General features: G+C 37.4%; 1 protein-coding gene across 1 annotated transcript in view; it reads left to right on the top strand.

Moving 5' to 3' along the window:
• LOC141485844 (uncharacterized) overlaps positions 1 to 20,094 on the top strand; it is a gene marked incomplete at its 3' end in the record, with an annotated part of 52,972 nt that overhangs the window by 17,034 nt on the left and 15,844 nt on the right. The window lies entirely within an intron of this gene.

The raw sequence follows: 20,094 nt of genomic DNA, 5'->3' as shown, positions 1-20,094 counted from the left end.
TTTTGCTTATAGTTTGACTGTCTAGGCCATGGATTTCAAGATAGAGATTCAGGTATATGATACATTCAACATCATCAATTAAGTGTGTAAATGATGAACTATATATTTCCAGGTTGGACAACCGAGAAAATTTTGAAGAGGTGAATATTAATAAGTATAGCCCCTTGGTAAATCTTCCTAGACCAAACTTTCGAAGTTCATCGTGTCCAAGAAAAGTGTGGTGAATCAGAACCAGTACTGCTTTACGTGGGCTGTGACTTCAGTTTTGTATCCTGCCAATGCGAGGGGTTAAAAATGGGTTGGAAATCAGTTTCAAAAATGACAAAATTAAATATGAAGTTGAAGGTCCATTGTACTATTCAAAATATAGGCTTAACATTTACATAAATCTGTTGAATATCACAGATGAATTTGGTAATAGTCATTATTGTTAAATAAAGGATTCATGGAGACTAGTATCATCCCAAATATCTGCACGCGATCACAAAAAATATTTTTTGTGATGGTTGTTTATTGTACTTTGGTGATGAGCGACATCGATTGAAAAATTGTAATCACATTTCAACAACAACACCGAACACAAATTTCAGATTTGACAAATTTGGTAAATATGTACCTGAGACTACTTTGAAATTTGAAAATGTTGAAACCAGTGCATACAAGTGAACCAAAGCCTGCTCACTTTTTCAAAAATATAACTTATTTCCATAAACCATATGCTCTCTCATATCTCATAAAGTATTCTTTCGATTATTTAATTTCTAAATTTGTATTATAATACAAATTCAGAAAATGAAATACAAACCAATATATATAGAGGTGCTAATGCAACTGAAGTGTTTGTTTCAAACTTTGAGACTCACGTAACCAATATCTATCACAAATAGTTGAAAAATGTTGTTCCGATGAGTCCTTTGACTACTGAAGTAGAGCATGACTTCAATATTGCCACCACATGTAGGGTATGTGGAATAAAATTTGAAAAGGGGGATATTAAAGTACGTGACCACTGTCATTTAATATTTCAAATCGCCTGAATTCATTCCAATAATTTTCCACTGTCACTTATTCATAAAGGAGTTATGTACTAATGAAAATATATAAAAAAATTATTCCAATCCATAAAAAAAATTGTTGCCAATCCTTGGAAAATTACAGACCTGTGACAATCCCATCTTGCTTTTCGAAGATTTTTGAATACGCCTTCTTCAATCGAATGATACCGTTCTGTGATAATAATAACATCTTTGCCAGAAATCAACATGGATTTTTAAATAAGAAATCAACCATAACACCAATACATTCATCCTATAACGAAATAATCAAATGTCTTGATGCAGGAGAGTGCCCTGTTGGGATATTTTGTGATCTCAGCAGAGCATTCGACTGTGTAGATCATCAAATTCTAAACGATAAACTGTACAAGTATGGCACACGTGGTCTTCCGCTGTCTTGGTTATCGGATTACCTCTCTCATAGAAAACAGTTTGTAGAAGTTGATAAAATGAGATCTGATATAATTTCTACGGACCTTGGGGTGCCACAAGGATCCATATTAGGCCCAATACTGTTTCTGTTTTATATAAATGATTTGGCAAACTCAATAACGGAAGAAACAGTAATAATGTACGCTGATGACACTTCTATTATCGTCTCGGATACGTCTGATTCTGACCTGGAAGAGAAATGTGCTGAAGTTTTTCGAAACTTAAATTCATGATTTGCGGCAAATAAGTTATTCATGACAGACAGAAATATTATACACCAATCAGTTTCAAGATTAATGAGAGGGGAGATTCTGTAACGACAGGCACCGAAAGTACCAAATTCCTGGGACTTCATATCGACCAATGTTTAGGCTGGCATAATCATTGTGAATTTTTAATGAAGAAGTTGAATCCGATAATATTTCAGCTCAGAAATTTAAGACAAGTGTTAAATATTAGTCAGTTGCTGACGCTGTATTATGCTCAAGTTGAGTCCAGACTCAGATATGGCCTATGTTTCTGGGGATTATCGTCACGTTGGAATGAGGTATTCCTAGTGCAAAAATGAATACTGAGAACCATAACAGGATTGTCAACTAGGGATTCCTGCAAAAATGTGTTCGGTAATTTTATAATTCTAACATTGCCTTGTTTGTTTATATTTGAACTGTGTTTACATGTTTTTAAAAATGACAATGAAATCTTTCTGATGAATAGATGTATCCGCAATGTGAATACTCGTCAAAATAATAATTTTTTTGTACCATATGCCAGAACAAAGCTGGCTTATAACTCACCAAATCTGATGGCTCCCCGAATATTCAACCATTTGCCAATGAATATAAGGTCTCAAGCCGAATTCAAATATAGCTTGAAATATTTTTTTTTCAAAGAGAGTTTAACTTGGTGGTGAATAGTATCCGCCGTCATGTAATAATGGCCTACCTCGAAATAGTTCATTGTGATTGCTTGTGCTGCCAGTTTATTAGACTCAATTATGTAAACAAGAAAGTAAAATAACACCAATTTTCGTTTTGTGAGGAACAGTTATCAAGCCATATGATGAAAAGTTCATCATCACGGTTATGCAGAAGTGTTAAGTATTCAAGGTTTAAGCGAATGATGGCTGTAATAAAACTTGGATCAGTATTTTCAAAATTATATTATGCTGATAAAGATCAGCATAACGTTATGCTAAAGAGTACAACGTTCTACATGAACTTTTACAACTTGATTAACCTTATACATTACATAGATGACATTCGACAGACTAGGAAAGTCACACTACCAATATTTAATTGTTTCATTGTTTCCAACACCCACCCTCAATGAAGCAATTTGAATATATACAAAGAATGAATCATTCACATATGGTCATTTACTAAGCCTAATAATTTTACAAACTTTGAAAATTTATTCTTCGATAAAGGTTTAGTAAACACATCAGCAAATTGTTCTTCAGTTTTTACATGCATTTCTTCAATGAAACCCGTTTCAATTTTCTCTTTAATAAAGTAATATTTGATATCAATATATTTCAATCTTCTGTTACTTTCAGAATCATTAGCAATTTTAATAGCCGACTGATTATCTTCAAATATTGGTATTGGATCATTTATAGAGAACAAGTGAAAATCCATTGAAATTTTCCTCAACCAGCATGCCTCACTAATAGCTACTTTCGGTAAAAGAAATTGATACTGTATGCTTTTTCTTACTAGTCAATCAATCAAATCAAATCAATCAAAAAATTTGAATACATAAACAGTAGTTGACAATATCTCCACCCCAATCGGAATCAACATATCCAACGAGAATATCAGAATTACTATCAGGCTTGAAAATTAATTTTAGATTCAATGTTCCCCTGACATTAAGGAGAACTCTTTTCAAAGCTTTATACAAACAATAATTTGCTTTATCCTGAAATCTACTGAGTATATTTACAATTTCACATAAATCTGATCTAGTACCTGACACTGCATAAAGAAAACTTCCTATTATTTTGCTACACTGTTCAATTTTTCGAAGTTTCATTTTTCAACAGAGCAAAATCAAAATTTTGGTCCATATGGGTGCTTATAAGATTACATTCGCTCATATTATATTCTTCCAAAACTTGTTTTGAGTAATTAGATTGATCAAGTTCAATATAGCCTTGTTCTAGATTTTGTTTGATATTTATATCTTAATAACTAGAAACAAAACCTAAATCCTTCATAGAAAAATTATTGTTTGGAACAATTTTCTGCTTGTTGACATCAGAATCATCAGTACACATAATAAGTATATCATCTATATACAATAGAATGAACAATTTACTTTCGTTTGAGACTTTACAATAGATATAAAAATCATTTTGAGACCTCACAAAGCCTTCCTTTTTTATCAAAATATCGAATTAATTATTCCAACATTTTGTAGATTTTTTGAGTCCATAGATTGATTTATTTAATTTGCAAACAGTTGAGGACTTTGTTCTATTTTTATCTATTGGTGACATATATACCTCTTCTGTTATATCACCATGTAAGAAAGCACTTTGAACATCCATGTGTGATATATGTAAGCCTAATTTAGCTTCTATGACTAACATTTGTTTGAAGGTGATTGACAATGTTTCATGATGAATTTCACTAGTTCGGACTTCCATTGTCTAATATATAAAATGATTTCAAATTCCTGAGACACCTAAAAGAGAAGAATTAAAAAATGAATAGCTGAAAATGAAAATTATATCAAGCAAAAACTTGAAATGAAATAACAGTGAAATAAAATACAAGTAAAAGTAGAACAATTGAACAAAAATTTTATAAAAATAAAGAAATGAAAAAAAAAGAAAATAAAAATACGAAGTTAAGAGATTCCAAGCCACGTTAGTTGGTATCTACAATTGTCTTCGAGTGATGACTGGACTGATTCCTCCGAGAGATGACTATTTATGTATAATTTTTATTTTCCGCAATTTATTTTTCAATTCTTGTCTTTTAGGTGTCTCAGGGATTTCAAATCATTTTATATATTAGACAATGGAAGTCCGAACTAGTGAAATGACTAACATTATTCTAATAGTAGACAATTTGGCAACCGGAGCATAAATTTCATACAGTTTATTTACACGGTCTTGCTGAAAACCACGAGCAACCAAACGAACTTTATATTCGCCGTCACTTTTGATTTTGAACAGCCATTAGCTTTCTAACACTTTTTTATCAACATGTCATGACACTTTACTCCACACATCATTTTTGCGTAAGACATTGAGTTCCTCTTCTATTGCTGCTTCCCATTTGAGTGCGTTTGTGCCAGAAATTGCCTCTTCCAATGACCATAGTGCTTCTAGTGCTGTGAAAAAACTCGTTTCATAGTCGTTCATCCAAGCAGGTTTCTTTGACATACTCCCTTTTCTTCCTACAATAGGGTCACTAGTTTCTGGAGTATTTTCTATATTTATTGGTTGTTCTTCAGTATCTAAATCCAATGCAATGACCTTTTCACTGACTTTTTCATTTGTTTTATCATTTTCTGGTATGAAGATCAAGTCTCGATGAATCTCAACTTTATTAGTACCAGGAAAGTAGACTCTATATCCTTTGCCCTCTTTACCATAGCCTACCAGTATTCCTTTCTTTCTCTTTTGATCCAATTTCAGTCTTTTTTCTTTGGGAATATGTGTAGCAACTTGAGTTCCAAATACTTTCAGTAATGAAATATAAAAATCTTTTCTATACCATAATTGATAAGGAGTTTTATTAGTGTTTTTTCCTAGTTCTACTCCGTTCATTACAAATACAGCAGTGTTGATTGTCTCAGCCCAAAGTTTCTTTTCCAAGTTCTTACAATGAAGCATAGTGCGAGCTGCCTCGACTAAAGTTCTATCTTCCCTCTCTGCGCGACCATTCTATTGTAGGGTATAGACACAAGATTGTTCGTGTCTGATTCCATGTTTCCTCAAAATATCACCTAACTTTCTGTTGGCGAATTCCAGACCATTGTCTGTTCTCAAAGTTTTAATTTTAAAGCCAGTTTGAGTTTCAATAAATTTCAAAAAAACTCCCAATTTTTTGTTTTGTTTTTCAAGAAATGTAGTATTCTATAGTTTGAGAAATCATCGTTTAACAGCAAAAAATACCTTTCTCCTTCTATAGATTCTGTCTCAAAAGACCCACACAAGTCGGCATGGACAAGTATTCCTATTTCTGAAGCTATAGATTCACTTTTATTGAACATCATGTTGAAGAATTTACTGGAATAAAACTTGGATCGGTATTTTCAAAATTATATTATGCTGATCTTTAGCATAACGTTCTACACGAACTGACAGAATGCCTATCTTCTGATAAATTGAGTTGGATTTTAAATCCCTGACGCTTTCGTGATCTCTGCCTGTGATATAGGCTTAGTTAAGACTCTTGAGAGGTGCGTTGCTCGGTCGAGACCAATTTTCATCGTTGTGTTCTTTGCTGACTTCCGTTCTACTCGTAGCTTTCCGAGGTCACTAGCCAGTGACCTCACCTCGCGGAGCCGCGTGGCCTTTTGAAGCGGGAAGGGTCGTCGGTAGTGTAATCTACCGCGGCACTGACTAGGGGGTTGTTATGAGTTTCCGCAATTTCGAAAACTCCTCTATTTCGGGACTGTATACTCTCCCGAATGGTTGGAAGATTCAGATCCCGCTCCCATGAAGCGTTTGTTGCCATCCTTAGGATTTTATTCTGGACCCGTTCCAGAATTTCAACGTGTGTTTTTGCTGTATATCCCTAGACTCCTGAGGCATACATTATCATGGGTTTAAACACAGTCTCATGAAGTAAGACTTTGTTTCGTAGACTTAACTTGCTCTTGCGATTGAGGAGAGGATACAAATGTGACATCCCCGCACTCACTTTAGTCTTCACGGATTCGATGTACTTGGCCCAGGTAAGCCTGCGGTCTATAGTTAGACCTAGGTACTTAACCTGGGGGCACCAGGCAATTTCTTGTCCTGTCATGGTAACTCTGAGATTCGGGTGGGCACTTTGCCTACCTAATACTATCGCTTGTGTTTTTGCAGGGTTCACACGGATTTTCCAGTCCAGGAACCAAGTCTCAAGAGCTGTTATTGCAGTCTGCATATAAGCTACGCCGAATTCTCTCGCCATGGACGAGGACATCAGGGCGGTGTCATCAGCATCATCAGACCTTAACGTGGTCTGTTCTCGAGAGATCGCTGACATAGAGGTTGTAAAGCGTGGGTGAAGGGACTGCACTCTGTGGCACTACAGCCTATATTGTCTTACCGGTGAACGGATGTTGTTGAGCTTCACAGTTAAAGTTCTGTTCTTCAGGTAGGACCTTATCCACTTGACTAGTCCCAGTGGTAGGTTGAAATTAATCATTCTGTGTAGAAGACCTTCGTGCCAAACGCGGTCGAAGGCTTTCGAGATGTTTAATAGTAAGATGTGTACATGTCTTTTCCTATTCATCTCCTTGATTGAATTTTCAACCAGTATTAATGCTTGTAGTTCACAAGAGTGGGCTCTCCTGAAGCCGAACTGTTCGTCCGGTAGAAGTTGTCTGTCTTCGATCTCCTCGTTCGGCCTTTGCAGGACTACTCTTTCCGCAACCTTGGCCATGGAGCCTAACAGACTTATAGGTCTGTAGTTTTAAAGGAAACTTGGGTCTTGGCTTTTTTGGGTATCATGATAATCTCAGCGTGCTTCCAGCTCTTAGGGAAGTGTCTGAGATTCAGGGAACTGTTAATGATGTTTTTAAGTGACTTTATTTGGTTGTTTGGCAGATGTTTCAATAACCTGTTTGTTATTGCATCAGCTCCCGGGGCTTTTTTCTGCTTGGTGACTCGAATCAGTTTGCTCAGTTCTTCTGAAATGGATCTTATGACGTCCTCGTCATCGAGTAGCAGTGTATCTTCCACTGCTTCCTCGATTCGGATATCTCTATCGATATCATCGTTTGGATCTATGTTCAGCCTGAATTGGCTCTCTATAGTGTCCGCGAAGGCTTTATCTTCCGTTGTGAAACAGACACCTCGTTGACCATGTATTGGCGTCGGAGCTTCTCTTTTGTTTCTTCTGCTCTTGACTAATCGCCAAAGAGAGTTATCTCCGAGCTCAAGTCCCAGGAGGTATTCGTGCCAGCGTTCATTCCTGAAGTCAAGAATGGAGCGTTTTACTTCGCTGACTTTCGCATTCGCACTGGCTCTATATTCTGGAAATACAGTCCTGTGGTATCTTCTTCTGAGATGGTGTCTTTCCCTAATTAGAGATTTAATCCGTCGGGGAAATTCGTTATAGGATTTTCTTGGTTCCACGTAGGTTATGGTAACCTCTGTGAGAGCGTTTCTCATGTTTTCCTCGAACCGTGTTACCGTAGCATCTAAGGCTTCGGGGGTTTCGGGGGGTCGTTCTATAGCGGGGATTGCTTCTAAGTACAGTTTGAAAGCTTTCCAGTTGGTCCTGATTCCTTCTCTGTCGTTTTGTATTGGCGGGCCTTCCCGAAGAATGAGTGTCATTGGGTTGTGATCTGAGTCAAGTTCAGAAGTCACGTATATATCCCAGTTGACAGTGATGTTCCTGACAACTACTATGTCAAAAACATCAGGACTGTGCGGTATTTGGTAGTGAGTAGTGTCCACATGTTTCAAAAATGACTTCGAGCATTTTGAAATTTAAGATTTCATGAACATTGTTTTTGTTGTCTAAGGAGTTAACAATTAGACGTAATTCATTGTTGATATGTGAAACTTGGAAAAACTAGGATATATATTATTTTTTATTATTAACAATATATCTGGTTTGTTAAGTTGAATTCTATACAGCTCGGAAAGTTTTGGCAATTCATGTTTATAAGCTTTTTTAATGTTTTCCACATCAGTTGAGAGTTATTTTTATACATATCTACTCTATCGAAGAAGTATTGTTTTTTTTTCTTTTCTAATAAATTTACTACATCATTTCTCTGTTTCTTAAATTCTTTCCATTTGACATTTCTATTCACCCCAATAGTTTTAATAAAATCCGTATAGTTAAATGTACTGTAGACAAGACAAGATTTAATTCTAACTGTACTGTTACAAGGGTTTTCAATTGTAATGAATGACTTTTACAAAATGGCAATGTTCCACATCGGTAGTTAGAGAAGGGGTCAGATTCGTCGTTGTAGGGATGGACATAGGTTGAGTCGATAGAAATGGTAGAAAACGATATAATAGCGGGTAATTCCCAAGATAAGGGATACGAGGAACAAAAGAATTGGAAAGTAGTTATTTGTAGTTTATAATACTTACATGGAAATAGGCTTAAATATTCGGGTTGTTTAGGAAAATATATTCGGGAATATTGAATTTTATGAGTATGAATGGAATAGGAAAGGCCCGTACATTAGAAAACCAACTGGAAAACCCCGATTAGGATAATGGAAAATTGAATAACTCAAACAAGATTAGTTAACAATACATATAATAAAAATAAAGCCATAAAACAATATGTTTTGTTGTACAAATTTCAGAGCTGACAACTCTAGGCTAAATACTAAAAAATTAGGATTCACCTGAAAAACATGATAATTTCGATAGCAAGATTTTGAGGCCGAACATGCCGCCACCCTTGAACTGTCCATGTTCGATAAAATAAAATAGAGCGGTTAATTGAAGGGTAGAGGGCGAAGTTTCTTAGTACAGCACTTGAAAAACATAATAATTTCGACATGCCGCCTGTGACGTCAAATTACGTATCAATCTTATTTCAACCCGAATATAAAAAAATTAACCCGCAAGTCCAAAGAATTCTCGAAATATGAACTACCTCAAGGTATCAATGGTTGTTGAACCATGTAAATTTCCGACCTAGTCCAGGAATGCAACACAATGTTTCTAAGTATGTACAATTACTAAAGTATCAAACTTCGAAACTAGTAGAAATCAAAAAATATATTTAAGTCCGAATAAATTTCAAAGTGCCGAACTATTTTAAAATATCAACAATTGTTTAAGTGTCAAAACTCGGGAGAACAATACAAATCAAAAAATATTTCTACGTCCTAAGAAATTTCAAAGTGCCAAAATATTTCAAAGTATCAACAATTTTTGAAGTATCAAAATTCGGGAAATAATGCAAATCGAAAAATATTTCTAAGTCCGAAGAAATTTTAAAGTGCCGAAATATTTCAAAGTATCAACAATTGTTGAAATATCAGAAATTAGGAAAAATAATGCAAGTCGAAAAAATATTTCTAGTCCGAAGAAATTTCGAAGTGACGAAATATTTCAAAGTATCGACAATTGTTAGAATATCAAAATTCGGGATGATAATGTGATTTTGATAGGGGCTGGCTTATACTACCCTTGAAGGCGACAGGGCACTGGCATGGGCCGTCCTAGCTTTATAACAGTGGAGGAGGCGGGGTTCATAAGAAAGTTCTTAATTATCAGGGCGCCACAAGGTTTACCTTACCTCCAGTGCCTTTTCGTAATGATCCACTCGCGAAATCTAGAAATAGTGGAACACAATGATGTCGAGTAACTAGAAATTCGACGGGTAGGTATGTCTAGTGAAATGAAAATATAAAGCCACCAACACTGTTTATTTTCACCCATATAGCACGACAATCCTGCTTACATAACGTTAGACGGTAACTATGGTAATGGGTAAGCAGTCAGAAATATTCAGGGTGGAATAAATGGTGAAATTACAAAGACAAATGCGATGAAGTTATAGTCAGGGGTAGGTTACCATGGTATGGCCATATCACGTTTACAGGATCCATCCCTTTTAAAACAAGCATTCAACTGCGTGGTCAGGGCGAGACTTCAATAGAACAGTGTCCGACAGCCCAAAAAATATACCCGGAGGAACAAGGAACGAGTCCCTTGTATGACAATTCAATAAATTTACAATTTCTAAATAATTTAAACGGAACAATGACACACTGAGGGTCTCTAAACGCGAAATTGTACAAAAAAATAACTACTCTTCCGATATGGTCAAAGTCGGTTCAGTTGAAAAAAATAATTGAATACCAGGAGTAAACATCAGTAATGGTACTTGTTGGAAAAAGGGCGGTTGGCATTCTTTGTGGATTATATCTCTGCTTCAATGAACGGCTCCTGTATTGAGGGCGGAAATGACTTTACTGGGCCACAAAGTCCATATTTTGTGCCCTGCACTAGAACCCTGTGAAATTCACACTCTTTCACGAACAGTTAAGAGAAAAATGAAAAGAAATCAATATGATTCTCACTTAATTAGGTTTCTTAAGGAAACCTATCTATAAGAAAGCAAAAAAAATGACTAAACTAGAATAATGTTTAGTTTTAAACACAAAATATTATAATACCTTCAAGAAGGGCAGAATTTTCTCTCCTCACGGCTTCGGCAACATATAAGTCCGCTGAGGTGAATCAAATGGTCAATGCGATTATCCAAACCTTTAACAAATGAGTGATGGTGATGCTAAGAATACCCAAAATGGTGGAAAATAGACTCACGTGATATGTAAAATGATCCCAGCTAAACTGGACGGGCAGTCACCTTAACCAACAATTGTCGTCAATAAAACTATACGACTCAAATGCCGACAACTTGCCCAAAATTATACAGGCGAAGTGAAATCCTGGAATCCTATTCCAGAAGGTATAATACAAAATTAACCTCAGCACTTCAACACCTGTTGCATACCAGAAATCACGTTTTTCCGCCGAGAGAGGCTAAACTTTCACGTTTCCACTCTCGAAATGTCCCTCTACCAGTACATTATAGGTTGGTGTGCGCGCTCACCACCTAATTAATTCAACCTGAGGAACTGCCCACGATATCCAACAGTGACTAGATTACTCACCTATTTAGCGAAAACAGTATGCTAGCAACATAACACTTCATTCAGGCAGAAACTGAAGGGTGTTCTACACTAGGATAATTTACGGTCGTGAAGACAATTGCAGATTATAAATATAAAATGGGTGATTCGTTTTAATGTGAAAAATAAACGTAACAAATCCCCCTCTTACTACAAGAAAATTAACCGGTAATCGGTTAATTTTTGTTTAATTCCCTCGTATGAATCAAGTTTTTTTTTTCGATGAGGTCGCAGCCCCATCGGGTTATTCCCCAGATTCATGTTCTGGAGCGCTCTTCAAGTCTTTGATGTGCCAAGCGATATCCAACACTTTACTGTCTTCATTCCTCAGGAGGTTAGTTCAAGGCGATACCCTCTTGTGGACAACGTATGGTCCAACATACTTCGGTGCTAACTTCCGATTAAAATAACGAGGGGGGTTCGACTGTACGTAATTTTTCATCCACACTCGCTTTCCAGGCTGATACTCTTCATGTCTCCTCCGCAGGTTGTATCTATCGGAGCTCTTTTCCCCAGACTTCTCCAATCTTCTCTTCACCTCCTGGAATACGTGCCTCATCATAGCGTTCCTGCTAACCTCTGATTCACGGGCTTCACCACTCTCGCCAAACAAATCTTCCACCCGATAATCTTCCCCGGAGAGAGCCATATTTTTCCCAAACTGAACAAAGAATGGAGTAAATGTGATTGTATCATGTTTAGCTGTTCTCAAGGCACACGCTTCTCTTTGAAGGTTTACGTCCCATTTTCTATGATTATCCGCGACATACATAGATAACATCGGTAGGGTTGGCTCTAGGATGATAATTTGCATTAAATTTGACGAAGACCTCATAGTTGTCAGTGAATTTCTTAAACTCCACACTACTAAATTGACTTCTATTATCACACACCAGAATGCAGAGCGTCCGAAATAAGAGGAAAACATCATCTTCGAGCCGACGTATAATCGCATCCGTGGTGGCCTTCCTAAGGGCGAAAGTTAGACAAAATTCACTCAAGTAGTCGGTCACCACAAGAATGAACGTATTGCCCTTGGTGGAACGCGGCAAAGGACCGATAAGGTCCGTTGACACCATCTCCCACGGACGGTCCACTTTCGAATGTTAGACCATCATATCCTTTGGAGTTGTTTGATCAGACTTATATGCGGCACACAACCGACAATGTTTCACGAACTGTGCAACATCTTGGCGCATCTTGCGCCAATAGTACTTCTCAGCCAACCTTGAAAATGTTTTGTATATTCCCAGATGACCTGCGGTCGGGGGATCATAAGCGGCCGATATCACCCCACACCTTTCCGATTTTGGAAGTACCACCTTCCACTGATCCGTCAGCTGACACAATCCTTGATAGCGGTCTCGAACAAACTTGAAGAGTTTTCTTTCTGTGACCCTCCACTGACTGAACCTGAGAGGAAATCGTTGGACGTTATCACACATCCCATTGTACCAGTTATCTTTAATAACCTCACCCGAGACTTTTAGCGAATCTAATACGGGAAGTGATCTACTCAGCATGTCTGGGACCACATTGTCCTTACCCTTCCTATGGACTACCTGAAAATCAAATTGTTGAATGCGAACCGCCCATCTGGCCAACCTTCCATTCAAATCCTTCAATGATTGAAGCCAATTTGAGGCTGTAGTGGTCAGTAATGACCGTGAATGTCACGCCTTCAATATATGGCCCCAACTTCTCAATGGCCCATAGGATTGCAAGGCATTCCCTCTCAGTTGTCGAATAATTTCTTTCCTATCTGGCCAGGGATTTGCTCAGGTAACATATTACCTTACCTCCTTCAGCAGTTGGCTGAGTGAGTACGGCCCCTATCCCATATCCTGAGGCATCTGTCTGTATCACAAAGGGCAAGGAATAATCAGGGAACTGAGAATAGGTGCTGTTATAAGATATTCTTTGATTTGATGCAAGGCCTGATCACATTTGGGAGTCCAGTTGAAACTTTGATTTTTCTTGAGAAAGGCGGTGATGTGTGCTATTACCGTGGAAAAGTCGGGTACGAACCTTCGATACCACGAAAACGTACCAATAATTATGCGAACATCAGATATAGTTTTCGGGGCAGGGATCTCCAACATTGCCTTATCAGGGTCTGCTCGTAAACCCCTACGGTCTATGACATACCCGAGAAACTTCATTTCCGGACGACATATTTGACACTTTTCCCAACTAACTGTCAAGTGCGCTTTCCGCAATCGACGGAACACCTCGTCTAACACCGTCAAATGTTTTTCGAAAGTCATCCAAATAACAAAACACATGGGGTTCCAACTCCGGGCCTAAGACTTGTTCAATCAGTCGCTGCCAGGTGGCAGGACTATTATGGAGGCCAAAAGGCATCCGACGAAACTGATATAACCCCCTGTTTGGGACGGTAAAAGCGGTGTAAGGTCGAGATTCCTCCGACACAGGCACTTGCCAGTAAGCTGACTTGATGTGTAAAGTCGAAAGGTATCGAGCGTCTTTCAGCTTATCCAAAGTATCTGATACCATGGGCATAGGATAGCTATCTCTTTCTGTAACTGCGTTTAGTTTTATAGTACACACAAAACCGGTAAGTGTTGTCCTTTTTCTTCACAGGTAAGATGGGGGAGGACCATGGACTATTACTATGCTCCACAATGCCTTCATCCAATATCTTATTCAACTCCTCATCGATGTGTTTCATAATTACAGGATTTACCCGGTAGTAACGTTGTTTTATGGGTTTGTGATTGGTCCTGATTACGTGTTCCGCCAAGTTTGTACACCCTAAAGACATCCCCATAAGTTCCTTATTTCGCTGTAACACAGCGTTGAGGCGAGCACTATTTCGCGGAGTTTTTTTCACGATTTGACGACTTGTCCTTTGTGTCATCTCGAGTTCTCTAGCTACTCGACTTGCAGAAAAACCACCAATGCTCGGGTTTTGTCGCTCTGCGACCACGAGAGAGGTACTGGTGTCCTCGTGCGCAAAATGTCTACGGTGAGTAGAATCTAGCCTCAGACTGGCCGATTCTACTGGAGTTCTTGGAATGCTGTTTCCTCTGAAAACTGATTCCTGGGGGGTTCCTGGGGGGTGCTCGTAGAAGTCGCACTCAGGCGGCTAAGCGTGTCTGACAGGGCACTTGATTGACCGAAACTTGTGGTCTCGCGATTTGGCATTGGTGCATTTTCTGCAAGCTGCGCTCGCGCTTGTCTTGCCCTAGTCTGTTTCGATTTCAAAGTGTCACTAAAATGGCTCTGACGAGGAAATAGTCAGAGGGAAGGATTCACGGAAATCTAATATTTTTAAGTTCACACTTGGATCGCGAAACTGATTTTTCCTATCCAAGGCCTACAGGGTGAACTGAGCTAGTGATTTAGGAATAAGGAGCCCAACGGGTGAATAGCACCCTAGGATGAGGGCCGCTCGCAGGATAAGGTAGAAAGGTATCCTGAAAGGTCCCAACGGTTAGGTTGAGTCGTTCGCCCGAAGGACGTAACTAATGATGGGCTTGACCCTCTCAAATTTAAGCTCGATATACCGCTGCTTAGTTATCACCGTAAGGTATCCACAGGGTACCTGAGCCTGAGCAACTTTAGTAGGGACCTGCTCTTCCTTTGCAGGATTTAGGCTGCTTTCCTCTGGCGGAGTGCCAAAAGGAACCTGGACAAACGTAAGGTATGATTAAACACTTCAATAAGTTATCCAACCAATAATCTGCTCCAGTATATTCCACCAATTCCACTGATTAATGATGACCGCAGATCCCTGAAGACTCCTGTGCTATGAATTGTCTTTATTAAATTCTAAAAAGAACTAGATACCTGAATTCATTCAATAAATATCAACCGCAACTTCAAACTTCCAAAAAATCTTCGGATATTCAAAACGACTGCCACTCGCTCGATGTTCGAAATTCAATTAACTATCGTGGCTCGGAACTTCGTATATTTATACAAAATAAACGGGCTCACTTCCGCTCCACTTTCAGCCAATCGGCGATCGCAAAAGTAGTGCGATTTTGCCTGACCTCGATTCAATGTTCACACAACGAAAAAAACTCATTTCGTATGTATTTGCCAGCGTTTACGACCTGTTTTTATGCAGGCGCTGGACTTTGAAGTAGGAATACCGCTCTGCTACTTTCCATTAACGTCTATATGCCGCTGTTCCTATCTCATGTTTTCCATATATCGTTTCGCTTCCTTTCGTTTTCGCTTCCTCAATAAATGAAATCAAACAGTCTTCAGCCTTGCTAGGAAATCTTCGGAAAATCGCGAAAATTCTAAATTTTCGTATTCCTCGATTTCATATATAACTCGGCATCCTAAGACAAAAAGTATCATGTCGCGTCTCGATATTCCCGTTTCTTCTTGCAGAAAAATGCGTTTGAAAAATATAATATTTTTCAGAACTCAAATGCTAATAAAAATTGAACCACGAGCACTGGAACCGTGATCGAGGTGTCAAACGATAGCTACTAAGAATCTCTATCGATACTTTTTTGAAGAAAGCACGATTTCCCTATCTAGATAGCTGAAAAAGTCATTTTCCGTAAAATCGACTTTTTCCCTATTTAACAATTTGGCGAAGGCTACTAATCTTGCAAAAGATTTTTCTAACACATAGGAAACGATGTTCCACATCTTAATTTCCAAAATTAAGCTGAAATATCTTGGGAAAACCAATGTTTTTTCTCATTTTCTCAATATTCATTCTGAGTGGGCGGTCCTTGTACAGTTTAATACAAGGAGCTCGTGAAATTCAAAACTAGTTTTGTTTCACGACAGGATCAATTAGTGATTCAATATAGGCATCGCGAATGAATTTACGATCGTTGTATCTTTCTTTTAACAAGTTCCATGCTGTCTCATAGTTTTGAGCTGATGATTCAATAGATGAGATTGGTAGACAAGTGAGTTGAAAAGATCATGAAATTCTAACCAGTTATCAATAGAACCGTGAAATATGGGTAAATTTATAGTAGGCAAACAAGGATTGAAATATAAGTTAGATGTTGCTCGAAAAATGGGACAGTCACTGTACAAGCTGCGGCTTGTGGTATAGACGCGTTCAATAGAGTATTGTTTTCATTCATTGTTTGTTCCGCTTGCTGCCGTATTACTTGTAGATTGCGGCTGTGATTGTCCGCGAGAAGCTAGTAAATTTGAGGCAATGTAAAATGTATCAAAATATTGTTCCTCAAAATTCGTGCGATAATCGCTTAATTCTTCCGATTTTTCGAGAATTAACTCAAGGTCTGATTGACAGATTTGGAACGTTGCACTGTTTCTATTTCGTTAAACTGTTTTTCTAGAGCAGGAAAGTCAGTTGACGGATCTAAACGCGATAAGAACTTTTCATAATTTTTTAAAAGATTGATTGAGTGAAAATAGTAATCGAAACGATATATTGAACAATGAAAGAATATATGAATAGGATAAGATAGGATAGTCCAAAGACTTACCTTGACCACTGACGATTTTGACAAGATATCGATGCTGCTGGCCGTGAATTCGTTGGATAGACTGATAACCGCTGCTTGGGCTGTTGTACGCAATGTATTTTCAGCACTTGAAATCATGGAACTGGATGCAAGATTGCATTGATGTCGATAGTACCATGTTTACTGTTCACTTACAGTTACAAGTAAAAACTTGAAAATTATTATGAATATTTTAAATCAATTTTAAAAACATCCTGCTCCAAGGACTACGAGGTACTGGACGGGCAGGGACGACACGTGGGTGGCCACGTGGTTCCTTTGTCTGTTTGGGAAGCGTTCACAAGCACTGGTTATTTATCTGTTTTGACTGTTTAAATTGAATACTTTGGTAGTATTCACCCTATAGATGATTGATATACACTAATACTGCTTGATAGTACACTTGAAAGTAAACTTCACAGTTTATTACCACACTTTCTTTGTTCTAACTAGGAGCACGTGAGAGACGTCTGTTCTCTTCGGTGAAACCGGTCGTATACGTATAAATGAAATCTACCAGTAGTATTTAGACATAAGTGTTTTTTATTCATTTCATTTTTATTAAAACAACGATAAAAATAACCTTTTTGAACATATATCTATGCGTGGAAGCATAATGCCATTTTCTAGATAATGAATATTACTGGAGTTTTTTCCCAACACCAAACCGTTATTCTAATACCTCGACACGTGTTTCGATCACCATGTGATCATCTTCAAGAGGAAGATCACCAGTTTGATATGCCGATATAATAATCGTCACTGCTTGGTTTGATACTGAAACTACTACATTTATTCGTTTGTTTTTCTTCTGGATTATTAGGTTCATGATTGTTTTCATTGCTATCTTGCATTCTGTAAACGTATTCTAAGTCAGTCAATGACTGTAGAGTTTCCATTTCAATATTGCCTTTAGTACAAATAGGCAAAAGTTGATTTTCTGAGGCAACCAGATCATGTTTTGCTAAAGACACCTGTTAGGTATTGTAATGAAGTTGCACTGAATTTAGTTTTGTAAAAACGACAACATAAACTTATTTATTCAATAACATACTAATATACAGATAAAAATATGAAATAGTAATATAGTGTCTGTTCAGTTTGAATACTTGTACACTTCTGCCTGTTCTTCTCGTCGACCTCAGGATTGTGTCTGGCATCCGAGAGGGGAGTGACTATACAGGGTTAACGCCCGAACAACACCATATATCTAGTTCTTTTGGAAACCATATCTGAAATTTCATGAAAAACATGTATAAAAAGAGCTTTATGAGATTCCCTGTATTGAAACTATCAGAATACTTAGAACGATAACAAAAATTCCATTATCGAATAAAATTGATTAATATAATTGAAAATTATGTTGTCAAATCTGTTATGGCAAAATTATATTAAATTCGCGTACAAACTCTTCAAACATTAGTGTAAATCTGCAGGTAACAATTCTATTTAGGATAAAACATTCGTTTCAAAGCTATTGTTTCTAATTTCAAATATTTTCATTCATTTTCGCAGTTGAAGCTGTGAAACCTCTGGTCAATAACCTTTAACAATTAATATGAAGAAGTCAATATTTCAACAAAAACTCATATATCATTATTTTCGTCATAACGTTCATTGGATAAAATGATTCAATTCTAGCCGCCCATGGTTTTCAAATATTATTAATAATTTGAGCTGTGTGACACTTAAAATATTGATTATTGAACTGAATTTGACACAATACCGATTCAATTTTGCAATGAAACACTAATCGCTAAATAATGAGCAGCAACTTACAACAAAATCGCGAATGGATATGATTTGGCACTTCAGTTAAAAATAAGGAAAGATTCTTTGGTATGATCAGAGTATTTACAGGTTGCAACAAGTGAGCTGCTTACGAAACCAAGCAAGAACTAATTTTACCTAGTCAAAAGCGGTGTTTATCCTCAGTTTTTGGGTATGAATAGGCGTTTACGGGAAAATTATTCTCAATGATAAAAATTACAAAAATATTAAAAGTGGGGTTTTATTTTAGTAAAAATGTAGTATGAATCATATTGAAGCTCTGTTACGCCAGCAACGCAAAGTACGGAAATCACATTTAGAAAATGCCAAAATTAGGTACTTTCAGGTACCGAAGTCAAAAATTAGGTGCTCTGTAACTTACACCGCAACTCAATACTCAAAATTGCATTGCGTTGAAAATAATAATAAAATAATGAATGTTAAGGAAACACTATTAGGTGCTAATTAAGTGTTAAACGGTGAGGATCGTAAAATTAATAAACAAAAGCTTCCAATTTCGCTAAGAAATTAAGAAGAAAACGACCGCGAATAAGCAAAAAAAAATTGAGATACCCGATTTGAGAAAAAAAATTAACAATATGCAATAAAGTCTCGAGATACTCGTAAACTAATACATAGACAATCAAAATAGAGTGCTAATTAAGTGATTCATAGTAAAACTAGATTCTTTAATGCCTATGGGGCTCATGGACCTAAAAACCACCATGACTGATGTACCGTGCTAATTAGGTGCTCATTAGATATTTATAGTAATTCTAGATTCCATAATTCATATGAGGCTTATGGACCCGATAACCATCAGGGACCCGATAATCACCATAAAAAAAATGTTCAAAATACCGGGCGGTCCATCGTGGATGCTTTGTTCACTCAGTCAATCGACCGATGTGTGAGTCGATGGTTCAAGACCCAGGTTGAACGCTTAATTTTCACTTACTATCGTTCAACCCGTGTTAGGAATCACACTTTGAAAGGTAAGACCTCGTTAGTTCTTAGCTCCCATAAGTTTCGATTTCTGAAGGTTATCGTTTGTATGGGTACGATAGCTGGTTAACTGAAAAAATATCCACGTCGAACCGCTACCGGCTACCGACCGGCCGGTCGGTAGTCGGTATTTCAAACATTTTTTTAATGGTGGTTACCTTACCTATCGAGGAACGTACTGTAAGAACTCAGTTCGTTAGTCATGGTGGTTTTCCATAATGCCCCATAGGCATTATGGAATCTAGGTTTACTATTATTTATCTAGTGAGCACCTAATTAGCACTTCAATTTCTTGCCCCTATTCTTTAAATAACGTACTATAAAAACTCAGTATAGTGAATTTACGGCACGAAATATATAAAATATGTTCACCTATGTGAGGATAACAATGATGATGTTCACTTCTAGGATTGGTAGATACTAGCTGATATCGTCGTCGTCATAAATACTCATCAACTATTCACTTTAGATACTCTAAACTTAATGTGAATATATGATGCAGTGAACTT

Source organism: Leptinotarsa decemlineata, unplaced genomic scaffold (genome assembly GCF_025532065.1).
Source record: "Leptinotarsa decemlineata unplaced genomic scaffold, Ldec_3_MD MMD2_tig00026340_RagTag_RagTag, whole genome shotgun sequence".
NCBI classification, from domain to species: domain Eukaryota; kingdom Metazoa; phylum Arthropoda; class Insecta; order Coleoptera; family Chrysomelidae; genus Leptinotarsa; species Leptinotarsa decemlineata.
The sequence above is the reverse complement of the archived record's forward strand: the minus strand, read 5'-3'. Positions and strand labels throughout refer to the sequence as shown.